The sequence below is a fragment of the Pituophis catenifer genome, unplaced genomic scaffold (genome assembly GCF_029215685.1).
Source record: "Pituophis catenifer annectens isolate HBS135680 unplaced genomic scaffold, rPitCat1.0.hap2 SCAF_7, whole genome shotgun sequence".
Lineage (NCBI taxonomy): Eukaryota > Metazoa > Chordata > Lepidosauria > Squamata > Colubridae > Pituophis > Pituophis catenifer.
Window position 1 is genome coordinate 39,292,733 of NW_027256887.1, and position 10,440 is coordinate 39,303,172.

Consider the following 10,440-nt stretch of genomic DNA (forward strand, 5'->3'; position numbering starts at 1 on the left):
CCACCGCTCGTAGGCAGCGAGTGCGCACTCCCCTAACATGATATGGCCCCCTGCTCCTGCCATATCTACCCCTCCCACCTACAGTACTGATGTTCAAAAAAACTATCCAGACAAGCTCTAACCCCCCCCCTCGAGCCCAGATCCCCCACCCCCCATGCCGCGTTTAAAGACTATGAGATTGTTTTTTCACTATAAAGTAAACTTTTGATAAACCAGTTTGCACATCTCTTATTCATTGCTCTCAGCAATGTTTCTCTGTGCTCTACACTTTGCTGGTTGGTAACACAACAATAATATCCTTAACATGTAAACACACATGTTTACTGGACCCGTGTCCCTCCTGGTTGGTACTGACCTCCCGGGAGGTTACACGAGGCTGGCTCCAGGGGATTATCAATGTTTCTTTGAGCGAGGGTAACTTCCCTGCCGCCTTGAAGGAGGCGGTGGTGAGGCCCCTCCTTCCCTGGACCCAGCTGTATTAGTTAATTACCGTCCTGTCTCCAACCTTCGCTTTGTGGCGAAGGTTGTGGAGAGTGTGGTGGCGCGACAGTTTCCCAGGTACCTGGAGGGAACGGTTTATCTAGATCTGTTCCAGTCGGGTTTCAGGCCTGGGCACAGCACAGAAACGGCATTGGTCGCATTGGTGGATGATCTCTGGAGGGCTCAGGACAGAGGTTGTTCCTCTGTCCTGGTCCTATTAGATCTCTCAGCGGCTTTTGATACCATTGACCATGGTATCATGCTGCTCTGATTGGAGGGGTTGGGGATAGGGGGCACTGTTTTATGGTGGTTCTCCTCCTTCCTTTCTGACCGGTCACAGTTCTTGTTGACAGGGGGACAGAGATCGACCTCAAGGCGCCTTGTGTGTGGGGTGCCGCAAGGGTCGGTTCTCTCGCCCCTCCTGTTCAACATTTATGTGAAGCCGCTGGGTGAGGTCATCCATGGTTTCGGGGTGAAGTGTCATCTGTACGCTGATGATACTCAGCTGTACATCTCCATCCCGGACCACCCCAACGATGCCCTTGATGTAATGTCCCAGTGCCTGGAAGCTGTATGGATCTGGATGGGGAGAAACAGTCTCAGGCTCAACCCGTCCAAGACCGAGTGGCTGTGACTTCCAGCATCCCGATATAGTCAGTTGGTACCAACATTGACTTTTGGGGGCGAGTCGCTGGCCCCCACAGAGTGGGCTCGCAACTTGGGCATCCTCCTGGATTCACGGCTGTCCTTAGAAGAACATATGATGGCTGTGGCCAGGGGGGGCCTTCTATCAGGCTTGCCTGATTCGCCAGCTGCGGCCCTTTCTGGATCGGGATGCCTTACGCACACTCATGCCCTCGTCACGTTCCGCCTGGACTACTGCAATGCTCTTTACATGGGGCTCCCCTTGAGGAGCACCTGGAGGCTCCAACTGGTCCAGAATGTGGCGGCGCGGGTGGTTATGGGTGCGACTTGACACTCCCATGTAACACCTCTCCTACGTGAGCTGCACTGGCTCCCGCTGGTCTTCAGGGTTCGCTTCAAGGTACTGGTTACCACCTTTAGAGCTCTCCATGGCTTAAGACCCGGGTATTTACAAGACCGTCTTCTGTCACCAGTAGCCTCCCACCGACCAGTACGCTCCCACAGAGAGGGCCTTCTCAGGGTGCCGTCGGCCAGACAATGCTGGCTGGCGGCCCCCAGGGGCAGAGCATTCTCTGTGGGGGCACCTACCCTCTGGAACAAGTTGCCCCCAGAGATACAGCAGATCCCTGACCTTCACGCTTTCCAAACTGCCCTAAAGACGTTTTTGTTTCATCAAGCCAGGCTCGCCTGACCTACTCTTTTTAAAAAGAATTGTTTTAAAAAAATTAGAGGTTTTAATATAGGGTTTTCAACTATGGGCCAAATTGATTTAATTGGATTTTAATATTGTTTTAAATTTTGTATCTGTGTATTTTATTTGCTAGCTATTCACCGCCCCGAGCCCCTCAGGAGAGGGGGTGGTACATAAATATAATAAACTAATCTATAACTATTTTTATTTATTTATTTATTTATTTATTTTATTTATTATTCGAATTTCTATACTGCCCTTCTCCTTTCGGACTCAGGGTGGTGAACAGCCAAGATAAAAAACATTTATACATAAGTGCGATTAAAAAATAGATTTAAAATAATTAAATTTGGCCCATAGTTTAAAATTTATCAATTTAAAATCCATATCAAAATTTAAAACCAACCATAAAATCATAAAATCAAGAGAGACCGGCTAACTGAAAGAGATGAGTTTTTAGGGCCCGACGAAAGGTCCGGAGGTCGGAGATCACTCGTATCTCTGGGGGTAGATTGTTCCAAAGGGTAGGTGCCACCACAGAGAAGGCTCTCCTCCTGGGGTTCGCCAGCCGGCATTGTCTAGCCGATGGCACCCTGAGGAGGCCCTCTCTGTGGGAGCGAACTGGCCGGTGGGAGGCTATTGGTGGCAGAAGGCGGTCCCGTAAGTACCCTGGCCCTAAGCCATGGAGCGCTTTAAAGGTGATCACCAACACCTTGAAGTGCACCCGGAAGTCCACCGGAAGCCAATGCAGCTCGCGCAGGAGAGGAGTCACATGGGAGCGCTCAGTCGCTCCCATAATCCCCCGCGCGGCCGCATTCTGCACCAGTTGGAGCCTCCGGGTGTACCCCAAGGGGAGCCCCATGTAGAGAGCGTTACAATAGTCCAGACGAGAGGTGACGAGTGCTTGAGTGACTGTGCGTAGGGAGTCCCGATCCAGAAAGGGGCGCAACTGGCATATCAGGCGAACCTGATAAAAAGCCCCCCTGGCCACGGCCGTCATATGCCCTTCTAAAGACAGCCGTGCGTCCAGGAGGACGCCCAAGTTGCGGGCCCCTTCCATGGGGGCCAATGATTCGCCCCCAATAACCAGCGATGGCGTCAGCTGGCTATACCGGGACGCCGGCAGCCACAGCCACTCGGTCTTGGAAGGGTTGAGTCGAAGCCTGTTTCTCCCCATCCAGACCCGCACGGCCTCCAGGCCCTGGGACATCACTTCCAAGGCATCGTTGGGATGGTCTGGGGTGGAGATGTACAGCTGAGTATCATCAGCGTACTGATGGAACTCCACCCCAAAACCACGGATGATCTCACCCAGCGGCTTCACATAAATGTTGAACAGGAGGGGTGAGAGGACCGACCCTTGTGGCACCCCACAAACAAGGCACCTCAGGGTCGACCGCTGCCCCCCTGTCAACACGGATTGCGACTGGTCGGAGAGATAGGAGGAGAACCACTGCAAAACGGTGCCCCCCACTCCCAGTCCCTCCAGCCGGCGCAACATGATACCATGGTCGATGGTATCAAAAGCCACTGAGAGGTCTAACAGGACCAGGATAGAGGAGTAACCCCTATCCCGAGCCCTCCAGAGATCATCCACCAATGCGACCAATGCCGTTTCCGTGCTGTACCCAGGTCTGAAGCCGGACTGGAGCGGATCCAAATAGACAGCTTCATCCAGGTACTGTGGAAGCTGTCGCTCCACCACACTCTCAACAACCTTCGCAATAAAGCGAAGGTTGGAGACTGGACGATAGTTAGCCAAAACAGCCGGATCCAGGGATGGCTTCTTGAGGAGAGGCCTCACCACCGCCTCTTTCAAGGCGGCCGGCAGGACACCCTCACTCAAAGAAGCGTTGATAATTCCCTGGAGCCAGCCTCGTGTAACCTCCCGGGAAGCCAGCACCAACCAGGGGGGACATGGGTCCAATAAACATGTGGTGGCGTTCAGCCATCCCAAGATCCTGTCCACGTCCTCGGGAGCCACAGGATCGAACTCCTCCCAGATAACATTCTCAAGGCCTGCCTCAGTCATCTCGTCTGAACTAACCCAGTCAGTGGCCAAGTCTTCCCGAATTGAGTTATTTTATCATCCAGATACTGTACAAAATCCTCAGCTCGGCCCTGCAAGGGGTCCTCCCGCGCTCCCAGATGGAGGAGGGAGCGGGTCACCCTGAACAGGGCGGCTGGGCGGTTATCTGATGATGCGATAAGAGCGGCAAAATAGCTAGATTTCGCCGCTTTTATCGCCACTAGGTAGGTCTTAATATGAGACCTTACCAGTGTCAAGTCGGATTCGGAACGGCTGGCCCTCCAACCGCTCTCTAGGTGTCTTTTCCAGCGCTTCATCTCTCTCAGCTCCTCGGAGAACCAAGGAGCTAAGTGAGTTCAGCGCCGGGTCAGAGGCCGCAAAGGCACGACCCAGTCCAAAGCCCCGGCAGCCGCACTATCCCAGGCGGCCACCAGGTCATCAGCCGAGTCGTGAGCTAGAGTTTCAGGAAATGGCCCAAGCTCCATCTGGAACCTATCAGGATCCATCAGGCGCCTGGGGCGGAACCACCTGGTCGGCTCCGCCTCCCTGCGATGGGGTGCGGCGGTCAGAAAGTCAAGTCGAAGGAGCGAGTGGTCAGACCATGACAAGGGTTCAGTATCTATATCCCCTATATCAAGGCCACTCAACCACTGACCAGAGACAAAAACTAAGTCCAGAGTGTGTCCCCCCATGTGAGTAGGGCCGTGAATTACTTCGGTCAGGTCCATGGCCGTCATGGAAGCCATGAACTCCCGAGCTAACTCAGAAGTTTCACCAATGGATGGCAAGTTGAAATCCCCCATGACCAGAAGGGGTACCAGCCGCCACCTCGGCTATAACATTGAGGAGTTCGGGCAGGGTCGTTGCCACATGGCAGGGAGCCAGGTACGTGATCAACAGACCCATCTGCACCCCACGACCCCACTTCACAAAAAGGGACTCACATCCGGCTATCTGAGGCACAGTGGTCTCCCTCGGATCAAGACCCTCTCTTATAATGACCGCCACCCCCCCCGCCCCTGCCCTGAGCTCTCGGCTGATGAAATGCACGGAAGTCTGATGGGCACATCTCCACGAGGGGAACCCCCCCCTCATGGCCCAACCAGGTCTCCATAATACCTGCCAGGTGCGCTCCCCCCTCCTGAATAAGATCACAAATGAGGGGGGCTTTATTTACTACGGACCTGGCATTACAAAACATCAGCCGGAAACTCAGGCCCTGAGACTCTAAGCAGCCTGAGGAACGGGAAGAGCTAAGGGGACCGGGGCACGCAATCGCAAACTATAACTCCCTAGCTTTCTCCATGATCCAGCATTTGTTGGCAATTTGATCTCTAGTGTTGTGGTCCTCCAGCGGCCTACAGAGCTGGCAGCAGAGTTGGACAGTGAGGAGGTTGGGGAGGAACATTGGCCAGTCATGGAGTCTGGGGAAGGTTCAGACAAGAGCTCTGCATTGGAGGCAGAGAAAGGGCCATCTGGGAGGTACGTGCTGCCTCCGGAGCCTCCAGAGTCGGACCTCAGCAAGGCAGAGGAACAGGGGGAGTCTGTTCCCAGTGCACACATGCGGAGAGTTACCAGAAGGCAAGAACAGTTAAAACAAAAGGGACAACTCGGGAGTAGGGCTTGGAGATGATTGGCCCCTCCCATAAGACTTAAAAGAGGCACAAAGACACGTGGGCCTTTGCAGGAAGCAACATTGTTAATTCTGTTCAGTTTAAAGTCTGAAGCTCTGTTTGATTCTGGACTCCATGTGGCTTTACCAATTAGATCTTTGGCAGCGTGTCAAGGGAGATAAAGGTGGGTGATTATCAGCCTTATCCTGAAGGATTCTTTACAACTATTTGGGACTCATCTGTGAATCAACAGAATTCACAGCTGTTGCAATAAAAGAGGTTTTGGGACTACTCATGTGTTTTACTGACTCAGGAAGCCTAGGTCAGAACATCTAGTTTCTTTGCCTCTTTGAAATCCTGCCTGACCACCCCATCGTGGTTATCAGGGACATTAAACTCGTTCTTGTCTAGTTCTTCTGTGTAATTTTGCCAGCTCTTCTTAATCTATTCTGCCTCTGTTAGGTCCCTGCCATTTTGGTCCTTTATCATGCCCATCTTTGCATGAAACGGTCCCTTCATATCTCCAATTTTCTTGAAGAGATCTCTGGTCCGTCCTATTCTATTGTTTTCTTTTATTTCTTTGCACTGTACTTTGCACTGAATGCATTTAAGAATGCATTCTTCTCTCTTCTAGCAATTCTCTGGAATTCTGCATTCAGTTGGGTGTATCTTTCTCCCTTGTGTTTTGGTTTCCTTCTTTCCTCAGCTATTTGTAAAGCTTCCTCAGTCAGCCATTTTTCTTTCTTGCATTTCTTTTTCTTTGGGATGGTTTTAGTTGCTACCTCTTGTACAATGTTGTGAACCTCCTTCCATAGTTCTTCAGGCACTTTGTCTATCAGATCTAATTCCTTCAATCTATTTGTCACCTCTACTGTATATTCATTAGGGATATGATTTAGTTCATACCTGAATGGCCTAGTGCTTTTCCCTACTTTCTTCAATTTAAGCCTAAATTTTGCAACGAGAAGCTCATGATCTGAGCCACAGTCAACTCCTAGTCTTGTTTTTACTGACTGTATACAGCTTCTCCATCTTTGGCTGCAGAGCACATAGTCAATCCAATTTCTGTGTTGACTGTCTGGTGATGTCCATGTGTAGAGTCATCTCTTGGGTTGTTGAAAAAGAGTGTTTGCTATGACCATCGTATTCTCTTGATAAAAGTCTACCAGTCTGTGCCCTGCTTCATTTTGTACTCCAAGGCCAAACTTGCCTGTTATTCCGGTTATCTTTTGGCTTCCTACTTTAGCATTCCAATTCCCCATGATGATAAGGACATGATTTTTTTTGTGTTAATTCTATAAGGTGTTGTAGGGCTTCAGAGAACCAGTCAACACCAGTGGTTGGGGCATAGACTTGGACTACTGTGATATTGAATGGTTTGCCTTGGATTCAAACTGAGATCATTTTGTCATTTTCGGGATTGTATCCCAGTATTGCTTTTCCTACGCTTTTATTGACTATGAAGGCTACTCCATTTCTTCTGAGGGATTCTTGCCCACAGTAGTATACCTGATGGTCAACTGAATTAAATTCACCCATTCCTGTCCATTGTAAGGCCCGGCCTCTCCCCCTTATTCAAGAAAGTAAAGACTCTTGAAACTTGGCATTTCAAAAGGAACCTTTTATTGAATAGAGATGATAGCAGGGCAAAAGGAAAGCAGGCTTTGAGGGCTTTCAGGCCATGCAGTTAGAATAAAGGAATTAGAAACCTCTCCCAACAGTCCGATGTGGATTCAGCCAATCCACAGGTGCAAAGATGTTATTATACTGGCGCTCTGAAAAAGTGATAAGGGAATTTTCTCAGGGTCATCCTTCCACTGGCTCTCAAGTGATGAAATCCACATGGCCCTCCCTCCCCTTACATTCCCCCAAAGGTGAGAAAATGCCAGGCCGCTTAGGTGCCAGGCTAGAAGGTATAAATCAGTAAGTCGCAGGATACAGGATATATCAGGGAGAAAGCCATAAAGTATGAATGCAATAATAAATGCAAGGGTCCCCCTCTTCCCCCTTGAGAAACGGCAGATTCATGGATCTGACATCCATTTTAGTTCACTGATTCCTAAAATGTTAATGTTCAGTCTTGTCATCTGTTGCTTGATCACATCCAGCTTGCCTTGATTCATGGATCTTACATTCCAGGTTCCTATGGAGTATAGATCTTTACAGTATCAGACTTTCCTTTCATCACTAGATACATCCATAGTTGAGCGTCCTTTCGGCTTTGGCCCAGTTGCTTCACTCTTTCTGGTGCTACTAGTACTAGCCCTCTGCTCTTCCCCAGTAGCATATTGGACACCTTCTGACCTGAGGGGCTCATCTTCCAGTGTCAATTTTTTTTGCCTTTTGGTACTATCCGTGGGGTTTTCGTGGCAAAGATACTGGAATGGGTTGCCATTTCCTTCTCCAGTGGATCACATTTTATCAGAGCTCTCTGCTATGACCTGTCCATGCAGGGTGGTCCTGCATGACATAGCTCATAGCTTCATTGAGCTATGCAAGCCCCTTCGCCATGACAAGGCAATGATCCATGAAGGGGAGTTTCCAACTTACACTTTCCCAATTGTCCAAATTTTAGAGTCTTTTGTCTTTTCTTCTTTTTCTCTTTTTTTTCCTTTCTTTTTTGCCCCCTTTTTATCGTTTTTCTTTTTTTGCCTTGTAGGATGATCTATCAAATGATGTTAGTGAATCAAATCCAGCTTGGCCCACCAGGTTTCCTCAAATCTTTCAAATCCACCTTCAATAATGGTTCAATAAAGTTTTGGTATTTATAGTTCAGTTGCTTTAAAAATCTTCAAACAGCTCAGTAGATATTTCCAAGCCTCCAAATCACCTACTAAGATAAAGTCAAGGTCAAATAGCCTTCCAAGTGTTGTTTGCTTTTTCTCCTTTCATCATTTTCAGTCAAATTTCCCACATTGCAGTAATCTTCTTCCTCCAGTAGATGGCTCCTCTGCTCCTAAAAGAGCTGATTGTCAGCCATTCAGGGGGGTTGAAAATATTTATTTATTTATTTATTTATTTATTTATTTATTTATTTATTTATTTATTTATTTATTTATTTATTCATTCATTCATTCATTCATTCATTCATTCATTTATTTATTTATTTATTTATTTATTTATTTATTTATTTATTTATTTATTTATTTATTTATTTTGTCACATTTCAATGCCTCCCAACTCCCAAGGGACTCTAAACTCTGAAAATAGAGTTTAGAAAAGCAATTTCTCCCAATAATTACTTTTCACAATGTTGTTCAACTTTTTCCAGGGATTCTGTGTTTTAAAACATTCTTTAAATATTTCTTTTGTGTCTGAGTCTTTAATCTTTAGTCTTTCTTTTTAATTTTTAGCCTTTAATCCTTCTCCATAAATCCAATCGCCACTTTCTTACTATCTGGAGATTGTTTTTTTAAATTTTTAATTTGAGTTAAATCTTTGGGGTAAAAGTTGGAAGTTATCTCACTCAGTTTCACTGCTCTGTCCACGCATCACTCCAGCACAAAATCTTAGTGTCTCGGTTGTCCCAGCTTGTGACAGACCAAAGTGGCCATCATCCCTGCTGCCATTCGGGAGAGCTTTCTTCAGAACAATGAAGAAATTGCTGTTTCCTCATGATTGATGAAGTGATTCTCCTTTCTTCACCACCCCTCCAGGGTGGCTTGACCCCATAGGGTATCCTGGCAAGCAGTTGCCGGCTGCATTTCACAGACCCCAGTGGCGCTCCACTATTTTCCAGCCATTCAAATGGAAGTCAGACCCAGTACTCTTCAATATCTTCATAAATGACTTAGATGAGGGAATAGAAGGGGAACTTACCAAATATGTGGATGATACTAAACTGGCAGGAATATCTAACACCCTAGATGATAGGCTCAAGTTCCAGATGGTGTCAGGGTTCCATCTTTTGTATTAGGCCTTCAGACCTGCCAGATGGATCTTGATAGACTTGAACACTGGACCCTAGCTAACAAAATGAAAAATGAAAAACAAAGTCCTGTGTGATGGAAAAGTTGGTTTACTAGATGCCACACTGGGGACCTCAGATTAATATAGTCAAAGTCATAAGCATTATTGTATCTTAATTGTGTACTCATTAGATCTTGCTGTCTTTCTATCAATGATGATTATCATATGTGGGTTTCCCATGCTTATTTACAGCATTACAAACTCAGTTATATACTGAAAGGAGTACTTTTGAAACACTTTCAAAAGCACCTAAGAATGACCAATAAATTCAGAGAGAAATATATAAATATAACTGGGATATGAAATTCTGAATAAAATAGTCATAACTTTGGTGAAGTTACGGAAGACTTCATGAATTTGTGTGTGATCCCTTAGCAGAGGCCATGGTAATATTCTCAATACCATTCCAATTTTAGTATATATGCTGCCAAGGCGAGCATTATAAATTTTGGCTGGTTAAAATAAATCTGCTTTTATTGGGTTCAACCACAATAAATAGGCAAAACAGACCACTCTAGCCTTCAAGTTACATTCTTTCTGTTGAAAGCTATTCACAGTAATAAGCCAAACAATAAATTGTTAAGAATAAAAATCCTTAAGAAGGTAGAACTGGAAATGGATGGATAGTTTATGTTCCTTAAGACAATGATCAGTATCATTAATTCACATGCTGGGATTCTGAATTAATATTGTAAATATCATCTTTCAAAGAAATTCTACTTGGAGCCCTAATGTGCTGTTATTTAATTGAGAATCAGTTCACAGGACTGGACGGGAGGGACTATAAGGTGAAAGGCTGTGATATATTGGCAGGGTTAAGAAAGATTTCATAATTGTGTTACAGAAGACATTGATGATGACTTTTCAACTGGGAAGGATCCAAATATTAATGGACAGAAAAATACATTTTATTCAGGCATCCTGAACTGTAGATACATGATGCCTCCTATCTCTGATCCATTGTTAGCTGAAGGTATCCTATTTTACAACTAACACTTCTTTTTTTTTTTTTA

General features: G+C 46.5%; 1 non-coding gene across 1 annotated transcript; it reads right to left on the reverse strand.

Annotated features, from left to right (window-relative positions):
* Window positions 1-9,760: 9,760 nt before the first annotated feature.
* LOC139319996 (U6 spliceosomal RNA) lies at window positions 9,761-9,867 on the reverse strand. Its single transcript, XR_011600664.1, has one exon. It is a non-coding gene; the product is annotated as a U6 spliceosomal RNA (small nuclear RNA).
* Between the last annotated feature and the right edge of the window lie 573 nt (window positions 9,868-10,440).